This window comes from Ursus maritimus, unplaced genomic scaffold (genome assembly GCF_017311325.1).
Source record: "Ursus maritimus isolate PB19 unplaced genomic scaffold, ASM1731132v1 scaffold_11, whole genome shotgun sequence".
NCBI lineage: Eukaryota > Metazoa > Chordata > Mammalia > Carnivora > Ursidae > Ursus > Ursus maritimus.
Genome location: NW_024423453.1, coordinates 15630901 through 15643753, shown reverse-complemented (window position 1 = coordinate 15643753; position 12853 = coordinate 15630901). Strand labels below are relative to the sequence as shown.

At 39.7% G+C, this 12853-nt stretch overlaps 1 long non-coding RNA gene across 1 annotated transcript in view; it reads right to left on the bottom strand.

Annotated features, from left to right (window-relative positions):
- Nucleotides 1–301: 301 nt before the first annotated feature.
- Nucleotides 302–12853, bottom strand: part of LOC103661800 — an 84634-nt gene continuing 72082 nt past the window's right edge. The window contains exons 2-4 of the long non-coding RNA XR_568271.1: nucleotides 7618–7702; nucleotides 1776–1919; nucleotides 302–413 (exon numbers count right to left, since the gene is read on the bottom strand). This is a non-coding gene — a long non-coding RNA (uncharacterized LOC103661800). The remainder of the gene's footprint in view (nucleotides 414–1775; nucleotides 1920–7617; nucleotides 7703–12853) is intronic.

Below are 12853 nucleotides of genomic sequence, written 5' to 3'. Positions count from 1 at the left end.
GAAATACCATAGAATAGAATAGAATAGAATAGAATAGAATAGAATAGAATAGAATAGAATAGAATATATATATATATTTTTTTTCTAGTGGAGAGACCCAGGGTGGCAGCAGAAAGACCCAGAGAGGAAATGAGAGGAGATGAATGCATGAGCTCCTAGGTAGATGGCCCATGGACAGCTTTACAGAAATTTCCATAACTCACATGGCAACAAAGCAGTAGAAATATTTCTTTTTTTTTTTTTAATAATGATTTTTTATTATATTATGTTAGTCACCATACAGTACATCCCCGGTTTTCGATGTAAGGCTCGATGATTCATTAGTTGTGTATAACACCCAGTAGAAATATTTCTGTATCCCCAGACTGTGACCCAGATTCCGGTGGTCCTGAAAACATTGCTGTACTTTCTTTCTGGGGGTACAAAAAAAATGAACAAATGCAGAGATGAAGAAAGCATTTCCATAGTGACTTGTATGTCCTAGATTGCGCCTTCTTGCAAGTCTTGGCATTGTGAAGGTCCCCCAGCTGAGAACACCCCTACCTCTCAACCCCCCATCCCTGCCATGAAGGTTGGGGGGTAGAGAACAATGAATTGACAAGGTTAAGGAGTTGCTATCCAAGTGGAATTAGGAGTTAAAATAGAAAGTTAGTTGAATAACTAAAACTGAATACAGTTAAAATTCTTACACAATTGAATTTGTGGCCTGAGGTTTATACTCATTGTGTATGTACTTTGATTTTTTTTCAACAAATATATCCTTGACACAATTTCTTTTTAAGTGAGTTCTATTTCAAATGCACATAAATGTTAGACAGTACATTCCACGAGGGCAGGAACCATGTTTTTTTCATTCTACACTTTTCCTAGCACAAGAATAGTGTCTGACATATAACAGTGTTCAATAGTTGTTAACTTGAATAAACTCGTTTGAAGAGACAGTTTTGTTAAAATGAATACATTGTATAAAGAACACAATCACTCTCCGATTTATTTAATTTAATTCTCTGCATTGGATTTTTTTTTTTTAAAGATTTTATTTATTTATTCGACAGAGATAGAGACAGCCAGTGAGAGAGGGAACACAAGCAGGGGGAGTGGGAGAGGAAGAAGCAGGCTCATAGCGGAGGAGCCTGATGTGGGGCTCGATCCCATAACGCCAGGATCACGCCCTGAGCCGAAGGCAGACGCTTAACCGCTGTGCCACCCAGGCGCCCCTGCATTGGATTTTCTTGATAAGACACATGCTTAAGATTAGGGGTTTCTTTTTTTAGTATAACAATGAGTAGTTCATGGTAATATCACAAACTGGGGCTGATTGTACACATGTCCTCCCAGCTCCGTATTCAGTAAGATCATGGCAATAGCTTGAAATCTGCTATGGTGGGACTATTTACCATAGCAATCAGCAAATGGTAGAAATCAGGGTTTCTTAAAAAAAAATTTTTTTTCTCAGAGAGCTAACTGTTAAACATTCAGCAGCACACTACTGGACCTACATCCATTTTTGTCCCAATTTAATATGTATTCTTCTTTTGTAAAAATTATCCTGAAATTCCAAGTGAAGTAGTTAATGATTAATATTGACGAAATACCAGTGCCACGTTACACCCTCTGTTTAATGGGGTTTTTTGTTTGTTTTTGCTTCAGGATCACTTTTAACTCATACAGTTTCAAGGCAGTTAGGGAGATTACACTGATTAGCGTGTTCACAAATAGTTTCAGAACTCTTACGCCTGATCCCATTCACCTTCACCACCTCCTCCCTCACTCACATTTAGTGCCAACGGCCAACAAGATCCGACACCTCTGGCAGCTTGGCCTTGAGCAGCCTCTTGATTCAGCAGCTTCTATTCATCCATCACGCTCTGGGGACATTTACCAACAAGGCCCAAATGAAGTGTCGATAATGTCACCTCCTTCGGAGAAATGATAAAAGAGCTGCATTGGAGTCTTTGCGCTTTGATACCTCAGAATAGAGGAGGTAGATACTGTGGGACATATGAAGCTTTTAAATATTATTGATTTAGTGGAATAATGGAGTAGGAAAATTCCTAAGAAAATCTGTACCTTAAAAGACAACAGCTGACCCAACACATAGAAAACTTGAGTGAATAGAAATGTCACTAGGGTACCTAAAAGTTAAAAATACACCTTCATTGGCTCTTACTGGAATTAGTTTATAGTTTGCTGAACAGACAAGATATCTTTAGCCATTTGTAACTCTTTTACGATCTCAATCACTTTTATTTTTTTATTTTCTAAAGATTTCATTTTTTTATTTGAGAGAGAGAAAATGAGAGAGAGAGAGAGAGAGAGCATGAGATAAGGGAGGGTGAGAGGGAGAAGCAGACTCCCCGCTGAGGAGGGACCCCGATGTAGGACTCGATTATGGGACTCCAGGATCACGACCTGAGCCGAAGGCAGCTGTCCAACCAAGCCACCCAGCCGCCCAATCTCAATCACTTTTAATTAACAAACAGCAAAATTGCGGCTTTATCCTTAGCTTATGTGGCTTCATACAATTTTAGCTACTTTTGAAAGAACATGTAGATCTGCAAAGTCAGGGACAGTATTCTGAACTGAATTAGCCTTCGGAACTGACAGAGCTGGTAACCAGTGCCCAGGGGTCCCACGACCTGGTAATCAAACTAAAAACACGTGCCTTCAAGCAACTCTCTTACTCCTCAGGGATTTGACTGTCAAGAAAGTAGTAACTTTGTGTTTAACTTAGTTGGACAAGAAAACAGCTAGTACACTCTCTACAGTTTGGCCCAGAGAAAATGGAATTCCATCTGAATGTCATCTGTCATTTTGTGGAAAAACAGATAAAGATACAGGTGGAGTGCCTTCAGTCAGTCTGGAAATTGGTGAGGGACACTCCAAGTAGCAGTAGTTAAGCAATCTGTCCTCTTGTCTTAGAGGATTTAGTCATATGTTCCAGTAATTACTCTTATATAGCATTCTTATGTGCCAAGCATGGCTCCATGCACTTAACAGATATTAACTAAATCAATCTTCAAACCACCTTATGAGGTAAGTACTTTGTCCTCATTTTACTGATGAGGAAACTGGAGTTTAGAGAAGTAAAGTAACTTTCTCAGGGTCATCCAGTTGTTAAAGGGGGAGGGTGCTTGTAGAAGTGGGACCCACATAGCTTGGCTCCACACTCTGCCTAACCCTTACTATGAATAGCTCTCAGAGCCACGCAGTCATAATTACAGGGTAGCATTAATAATAACTGCACTTCATCGAGTTGGAATGGACTTTAGAATTAATCTAGTCCATATAAACCTTGCATATATGATCCCTGATCTGTGGTTAAATAGTCTCCGTTTATTCTGTTCTAGTAATGGAATTTCTACTCTATGAAGTAATTAATTATATAATCAGGAAGTTTTAAATTGGAAAATTCTTTATTTACGACAAAAAGTCTTCTACCTCCCTAAATCTTTCTAGTGTCCAGAGTTTTGTTCTCTGAAGCAAAAACAAATAGGCTGCTCCCCTTCCAAGTGTCATCCTGGAAGGATCTACTAAAGGGGGATAGTTTTCATATCTCCCTGTGGTCCCCTACTTCTTAGGGTAAACATCCCCGTATCCTTACAATTCTTCTTTTTATATATATTAAGACATTTTCTCTTTTATAGTCTCCCTCTTAAAATGAGAATCCTTGAACAGAATGTGAATCTGACCATGATCTCCATTCAACTGGGTACTACTTTTCTATTTATACAAACTAATCATGGATTTTAATCAGTTTTATCATATTTTTTGGTCACATTAAAATGTAAGACAACTAATACCTCCAGGCCTTTTTCATACTAATTGCTGATTTCTATGTGGTCAGGTTTTATTTTTTAGTCCCAAACGCAAGATGTTAAATTTTGTCTTATAGGTTTGGGCTTGGTGTTAAGCTTTGTCAAAACTTTTTTGAATTTTAGAACTTCGTGGAATTTCTTAACACCACAGAACTAAGATTTTAAAGTTTGTTTATGATCCTTATGGTCAGGTAGGGGCAGCAAAGGTGAAGAAGTGCCCCCAAGGGCAGGTTTAATCCAGTAGAGGTATTTTCTTTTGTATTGGTGCATGCTGGGACTATTGGAAAGAGTCAAAATTGTAACTGCAAATGCAAGAGTGTTCATTACTTCCAAGAGCCCTGATGGAAACAGGGACAATGATGTCTTGGAGAATAGAAAGGCAGTGTTTTTCTTCCAAACATGTCTACTGGAGGGGCCGAGGGCAGGCTGCCCCCAGATGGACCACTTTGGCCGGCCCATTATTCTAAGCTGAAGGCAATCAAGACCCTCTAGGTTCAAGAGAAACATTTGCCCCTCTCTTAACTACAGAGAATAATCTAAGTTGGAGGTCTTTCCCAGAACAAGGGCTAGTAGCATAGATAAATTTTATCCGAGTGACCCATCTGAATGGCAGGGCAAACATCTAATCAGCAAACACCTGCTCTTATCACCCTGTAAAGTGCAGTCCTTTCCTCTGAGCCCCCAGACCCCATCCCCTTCTCCTTAGTTCACGATGACATATACACCTTATTTTGCCTGACTGTCTTTGGGATTTTCATGTCTGTGTAGACTCCCTATTAAATTTTAGTTTATACGCTATTAAATTTTAGTTTCTCCTGTTAATCTGTCTCATGTCAATTTGATTCTTAGTTTGGCTAGAAGGACCCTTGAAGGGTACAGGAATTCTTGCTTCCAGACACTGGTTGTTAAACAATTTGCCATTTATCATATTTCTTACTTCTTTCTTTGATTGGACTCATTTCCAAATTTAGAGAGGCCTGTGTCTGTGTCTTCTATGTTTTAGATCTTATCAGTTAAAACTACAAGGACCCCTCTGAGACCATCTTTTCATCTTCAGGGTTTTCTGGCAGAAGGAAATGATTGATCTCCGCATTTCTACTAGTAGTGTGAAGTTATAGTAATTGAATGGCATTTCCTGGGATGGATTTTCTTTTTCCTTTTGAGGAACTTGCCTCATCTGGAAGCAGAAGGAAAAGGATCTGTTCAGCTCTGTTAAGAGTCCAATCTCTCTAATGCACCACAACATACACCACAGACAGCCAGGACGCTGGTGCTGCTGATGCAGGGACAAGAGCCCCTACCCTAAGAGGAAACCACCCTTAAGGACTTTACACCACCCTGGAAGGAGCCCTCCAGGGTTAATCAGATTAAAACAGCTGTCCACACACCAATAAAGGCTTCTAGACTTAGAAACTCCCCTGGCAATCCTCTCAGGTCCCCTCCCTCTTTGGGAACTTTGTACTCTAGCATTCAATAAACTTCACTATGGCTCAATAAACTTTGCTTTGCTGCCCACCACTCTTCATCGGGTCTACCTCTTCATTCTTTGAAGAGGCATGACCAAGAACCGCGGACGCTAACAAGATATCCCTTAACAACACTGAGAGGCCAGGAGCCCTGCTCTCCCAATTCTGTTTCTCTCTACGCTGCCACCTTCTGAATCTGTCTTGGTAGCACCCAAAGAACCCACGGATGCTCAGAGTGATGAGGACACGGAATACACGTGAGGTTCAGTGGGGTGGAGTCCGGAGCCGACGACCAAGAAAGAATTCTTGAGGCATCTTTGGTGCAAAATTGGTGGTTTATTAAAGCACGGGGACAGGACCCATGGGCAGAAAGAGCTGCTGCACCAGGGTTGTGAGGGGTGGCTGATTATATGCCATAGAGTTGGGGGAGGTAAAGAAAAAGGGAGGTTGAGAAAATACTTTCATATGTTAAAGAAGATTCACAAGATACCCGAGGCCTTGCCATTGTCAAGTGAAGGTTGTTTTTCCCTCTAGCAAGGCATTAACATTAAGATGGTTGGGAACTTCTGGAGCCTGCAGATTATAAGGACATTTAATTGTATCTACATTCCCTTCCGGAAGGTAGGTTAGTGATAGAAATGCTTTGTTCTTGTAAACTGCTAAGACATTTGTAAACTGATGGAGACTTAAATCTTCCAGGATTGTGGTATCTATAGTTTAACTATTTCTTTGTCCTTTAGGGCAGCCAGGAGTGCCTGAGGAGTGTCACAAACATCCCATGGTTGGGGGGGGGGGTGTTGCAAGGCGTCAGCTTCTGCTTTGTCCTCAGCCTGCCTTCCGTTCCCTCATCAAGAGCAGAAGAGTAATGAAAGGAAAAATGGTCTCTTTTTCATCTTAAATGTACTGTGACTTTAATCTTTTACATATATTAAAATTCACCAAATAGCAGAGTTAAATCAATAATATTGCTATCTCAACAGCAACTCAATAATTAATTTTCTACTGCGGAGACTAAATGCTAAAGAATCAATTCTTATTTATATTCAACTTTTCCAATAACAGGCAAATCTGAAAATGCCAAAACTTAAGGAGAATAATGTAGCAGCAGAAGGAGCAGAATCGTAGAATCATATGACATCATATAATACAGAATCATATAATATCAGAGTTGGACATGACCTCAGAGACCATCCGGTACGACGTCCTCATCAACACAGAAAATTAAGGTCACAAAGGATGTTTGTGTTAATCTTCCAAAAATCAATGGAAGTAAAATTTCAGTGTTTCTAGACCAAGGTTTCTTGGCCTTGGCAATACTAACATTTGAAACCTGATAATTCTCTGTTGTGGATGTTGTTCTGTGAATTATAAAATGTTTAGCAGCAAAGGATAACAGAATATGTCACTCTCAAATATGCCTCTTTGGCATAAGGATTAGTTTGAGCAGATTATTTTGAGAAACAACAGATCCAGAGGAAACTCTGTAAACAGAGTAGAAGTTACTCTTTTGTAAAGAAAATGTATCCATTGTAAAGAAATCTCCATTTGTGACGGAGTCTCCCTCTCTGTAACAGAGGAGAAGGTTGACTCAATCACAGGAAACTCATCAATGGAGAAGGCACCAATTTAAATCTACAAAACAACAACTTTCCTCTTGTTTACTGTGATTTTCACCTCTCCACAACTGCCCTCCCCAAGCCCCTCTCTTATCTGTAACTGAAGATGGCATTTAAGCCTGAAATGAAGCCACCTCATGAGCTGCTCACCTTTCATGGGTATCTCCCATGCAGACATGAGCTATACATGTTAATCAACTGTTTTGCTCTTGCTAATCTGTCTTTTGTTATAGAGGCCCCAGGGAGGACTAAGAAAGATAAAAGGAAAATTGTTTTTCCTCGTCTTGAGCAGCATCCCTGGCTACACCCACTAGGTGCCAGTAGCCTCATACCAAAGAGGGGACAATCAGAAATGTCTCCAGATATTGTCAAATGCCTCTTGGAGAGGGGTACAAAATTGTCCCTGGTGAGAACCATTGGATATGACATTGTCTAAAAAGGTAAGTTCTGGGCCTTACTCCAAGATAACTTAAGAGGCTAAGGATAGTGTTAATTATGTAAATTTTATAACATCCACAGAATTCTTTGCTACTGGAAATTTGTTCATATTAGCTCTTACCCAACTGAAGTCTACACAGTGATGGACATGAAACAGTTAAATAGCACTGCCCCTGTACTGTATCTTACTAGGGCATAAAGCATTGTTTTGGTGCTTCCCAAGGAAGTAAACCCATTCTCAGCTTGAATCCCCACGAGAAAGTGAAGCTTCTGGCTTACCAGGATTTAGAAGTCCATTTCTATATAGCTGTCCTTTCAGGGCATGGAGTGTGCTGGTTGCAGCAGAAAGAATCCAGCTGACACACTGTCAGGGAATAGTCGGAGATTAGAGAGCTAGATATAAAGTCCTGCACATGACTTAGCCATTATTGAAGTAGGAAACAAGCATTTCAGGGCACTTTGGAGGAAACTGAAGACTTCTGTTGACATTAGTTAACTTCTGTTGACATTAGAACTCAAAGACTTCACTTTGAAAAGAGCATAAGCAGGGACTGAGAGCAGTAGCCTGAAGTAAGTTGCAAATATCGTATTGCAGATACTGTGGAACATCTAAAGACAAAGAAAATACCAGATGAGAAGAGAGTCTTTACTCTTAGCTACGGTGACTTGCGGCTATCACCCATTCTACTGGCTTGGTAGGGAGGAGACCCCGATTTCTAGCAGAACCCCTGTAGCAGACTTTTCTGGTGCTCCTGTCACATCGCTTTGGCTTGCTTCTGATGTTAAGTGACAGCTTCGGTGGACAGTTCACTCTCCCTGTCACATTCTGCGCTGGGGCTTTGTAGGAAATGATTTCCTCCACCCTCATGCAAGTATTAAGCCCCGGAGTGTTGGGGCACTAGACTCTAGAGGCAACCCTCAAAGAATCGGAAACACAGGCAGTGGATCAATGTTCCAGCCTCCTGTCTCCAAGTGGAAAATTCCTGAAGACATTCTGTGGACTTCCCAGTGGAATCAAGGCTCTAACTAGTCACAGCAGTGACCCCTACAACATTCTATTTATATTGGGTTTTCCTTTTACCCTGTCTCATTCTCTTGCTCCTCACTCCTGTTTCCTGGCATCACCTTCCAAAGAAAACACCTGAACCAGAATTCTTGTCTCAGTTCTGCTTACCAAGAAACCCAAACTACAGAGTCTACTGCATGGTATTCATATTCATTGCAAATATTTGAATCCAAACTATATGGTAAAAGGTATCCCATTCTCATCCATGAGTTTGGGTTCATTCATTTGTAATAGTCATTTTGTTATTCTATATATGACTTAATTAAAGAACTCCTTCTAATATTGTTATGAGTTAGTACCCAGTACCTAGTCAAGATTGTGACAAAATTTATTTCTGTCTGGGTGTGCTACACATTCAAAAATAATCTCTTGACATTAAAGAAGCTTTAAGGATAAACTAAGTCTATTCCCAAATTCTTTAGCCCAGAGAAGTTAAGAATTTTAGTACTTTATATTAAGGCATATGGTTGGGAATGGCCTCTCAGATTATTTCCCTTAATCATTCCGGAAAAACTGGTGTCCAGTTAGTGAGGAAAGTGACTTCCACGTTATTCCTTGAGAATGAAAAGTATATGTGAAAATCAGGCTGTCTTTGAAGCACTGCCTAACAAATTTAAATATTTTTTCTCCCAACAATTATATCATTCAAGTATTGTACTAAAAAATTGTACTATTCTAGACAGAAATCCTGTGTGTTGGAGAGGGTAGGTATAGAATTGTTGAGGAAGAAGATGAGAATAGTTGCAGCTCAAGATCTCCTCCCTCTTAGGAAAGGCTTTGAACCTTCAGGGGGATGGATAATAGAAAATGGACAAATGACAAACTCAATGCTCAACAGCACAGTGTCTGATCAGAGAAGTTACAGAATTGCCTTCCATGGAGCCCTTCGATTTAAATCTCCAAGAGTCCATGTCTTTGCCTTCTGTCTATATCTCTCAGTACCTTGCCCAGTGCATTACATCTAGTAAGAGCTAGCAAGACTAATGCCTAACCTTATCCAAATCGTGTGGCACGGTTCTAAGAACTTTAATCTATTAATTCTTCTAATAAGAGGTACTTGGTAAATATTTTAGGATATTGAATAAACACATAATAATATTTACCTACAATGTTTAGGTAAAATCTGAAGCAAGTTAGAAAAATCAGTTCAATGAATTTTTGAAGCCTGTGCAGCTCTATAAATGAATTTGTCAAACAACACATGCTAGATTGCATTCTTATTTCCTCTATGGAAAGCCGAAGGGACTCCATTTTACAAAGTCTCCATTTCTGCTATTTTTCTGCTAGGTCCCATTTACTTGCCATATTTTGCCTCTGAATAAGCCAAAGAAGCTACATTCCCACTACAAAGGGGAAACAAGAAAGTTAATCATCTCTGAGTTTTGTCCTAGGCCCCAGACACCTGATAACACCTAAGGAGAACCAGATCCCAAACATGTTCCAGGACATTAGCTTCAAACAAACTTCAGCTTATGTTGGCATTAGTACCCCTACCTTTGGTAATTTATGGAATAACACCTATTGTTCACCTGACACTCACCTTTGATCAGACCCTACCTTGGACTCCTGGAGGAACACATACCGTAGACCCTTTCCTAATATAAACCCACAGCCCCGAGCAACAACAAAACTCATTCTCCTTTCCTTTCAAATCTCCCAAACCCTCCATCTGCTAATCTCTACCTGTCATTTACACTATTGAATAAACTGTTTTCGCTTTCTTTGGCTCACATTTGATTTCTATCCTGTGTGAAGCCAAGGACCCTCTTGGCTGGTCCCTTGGGACTTTCCCCTGGGGTCTCGGACTCAGCTTGCCTGAGTGTACTTTTCAGTGTACTTTTTTATTAATAATATGTTTTGACTCCAAAACAGATGAACATAGGGGAAGGGAAGGAAAAATAAAATAAGATGAAAATTGAGAGGGAGGCAAACCGTAAGTGACACTGAACTCTAGGAAACAAACTGAGGGTTGCTGGCGGGGGGGGGTGGGGGGGGTGGATAATTGGGTGATGGGCATTAAGGAGGGCACTTAATGTAATGAGCACTGGGGGTTAAATGCAAATGATGAGTCACTAAATTCTACCCCTGAAACTAATAATACACTATATATTAACTAAATTGAATTTAAATAAAGAATAAAAAATTGGGGGCGCCTGGGTGGCACAGCGGTTAATCGTCTGCCTTCGGCTCAGGGCGTGATCCCGGCATTACGGGATCGAGTCCCACATCAGGCTCTTCCGCTATGAGCCTGCTTCTTCCTCTCCCACTCCCCCTGCTTGTGTTCCCTCTCTCGCTGGCTGTCTTTCTCTGTCGAATAAATAAATAAAATCTTTAAAAAAAAAAAAAGAATAAAAAATTGTTTTGGCTCTCATTTCTACCCTCTCTGTACTCTCTGGAAGGTTCCAAATTTCCTGGGCAGGCAGTGTTCTAAATTTGAAGCTGTTTCAATTGCATTAAACCCAAATAAGATTACAATGGTCACCAGTAGACTGGGCTTCCCTACTTTCTAAGTTCAGTCTAGTCATGATGTCTATGGTTAGAAGAGAAGATGGATATGCAACCATATCCTTTATTATTTACACTTGTTCCAACCAGTTAGCGCAATAACAGGTAAGTGCTTTCCCAGGTTCACCTCACAGCACATCTGCAATTCCACTATCCTGTATACTACTCAGATTCCTTCTCTATTGACCTCATACTTCACTTCCTCTAACTCCCTTGCAACTCCTCCCCAAATCTTTCTCCAAAGTAGATGATGTATGGCTCCACCTCTAAACTATTTATAAATTACATGCATTTTTTTTCTCACTGTAATGTCATTACTGTGGGCAGCGTGACCAGAAATGATGCATGCTCAGTTTAGATTCTTTGGACCCTTTTCTCCTTTGGCCAAACTTCAACTGAGTACTTGGGTCACCTCACTTCTGGGGTCACGAGAATATAAACTTTCTGCAGTTTCTCCTTCAACATCTGTTCTTTCCACATCATATTGGCGACCTGTAACTATTCCTTTGAATTCTTTAATTTGGCACATTCTTTTTCTGCAAACTAACTGATCATTTTCTTCTTCAAATACAGTATAAGAGTCTCTTTTCAAATTTCTCCTTTGAGAAATACTACCCTCTCAATGGTAATCTTAGGAACTCTCTGTTTAAAGGAGTTCACCGATGTTCATCATGAAAAACAAACGAACAAAGAAACAAAAACAAAACATAACTTAGTTTATGTCAACTGCTAGTATGACATGCCTACTGATTCTTGATTAAAAAGGAAAATCTGTGTGCACTTTCCAAAGGATATTTAGACCTGCTGCTTTTTTATTGTGATGGGAGCAAATGAAATAGATGGTGACCAGCTGTTTCTTGCGGAGTCTGTGAGGCTAGAAAGATAAGAAACAAATTAAACTGAAGCTTGGAGTGGTTTAGGTTCAATGTCAGGAAAAATTTCCTGTGAATAAAGGATGCAAAAAATTGGAATGGATTTCTAAAGAAGATAGATAACTCAACATTTTCTGGATGTCTCCCAAAATGGAATAAATTTGCCCTTGGATAGTTAAAATAATATCCTATTATTGTGATATAATGCATCAAGATTCTTTCCACGATTGAGATTCTTTCACCCAGTTTTGGAGAAAATGAAACATGTAGAGGAGTAGACATTGTTGCAAAATGACAAAATAGCATTTTAAAATAAAAATTTACCAGATTATTTCAAACTAAGTTAAAATATGATTTGATTCTGGTTAACTGCAATTTAACACATAATTTTAGCTATTTACTAATAGGATAAAGATAATTGAGATAAACTCACTCTTAAGGAGCTCTCTGAAACATGCTTTTATTAGAGCTTTTAAGGAAAGCTACGGTAGAAGAGGTTAATTCTTACTGCTATAAGATTTGGGAAGTCTTCATGGAGAAATTGACTTTTGAGCTGGTCTTTGAAGGATGGACAATACTTTGGTGGGGAGAGTTAGAGCAGAGAGACATTTTTCTTTTAAGGGATCAGAATAAATAAAGTTCTGGAATTCATAAATGTTTAAACGGGGTGGAGAATATAAGTATGGAGCTAGGGAAGGACGTCGGAGCTGATTAAAAAAAAAAAAGTCCAAGCAAGAGTGTGACACTCCAATTCTTTGTCATAGAGGCATCAAAGTCCAGAGAGTGAATGGTATAGTAAGAACCATGGTAAGGATGTAGCTGGGGAAGTGCAGTGGCTACATTGGAATTGCTATATTCAGAGCGAATTTATCTTGGAAAATTCATTTGAGATGAAATACGAGAGAGATTCTAACAAATAGTGTCATTGGAAACCCCTCACACTGCAGTGAACTTCTTGGGAGTGAATCCTCCAGGCCCAGGCAAGCCACTTAGCTGTTATGTGGAGCAAAGACAAGTACTTCCCACCAAGACCCACCCAAATTACAAAATCATGAGCAAATAAGTGATTGTT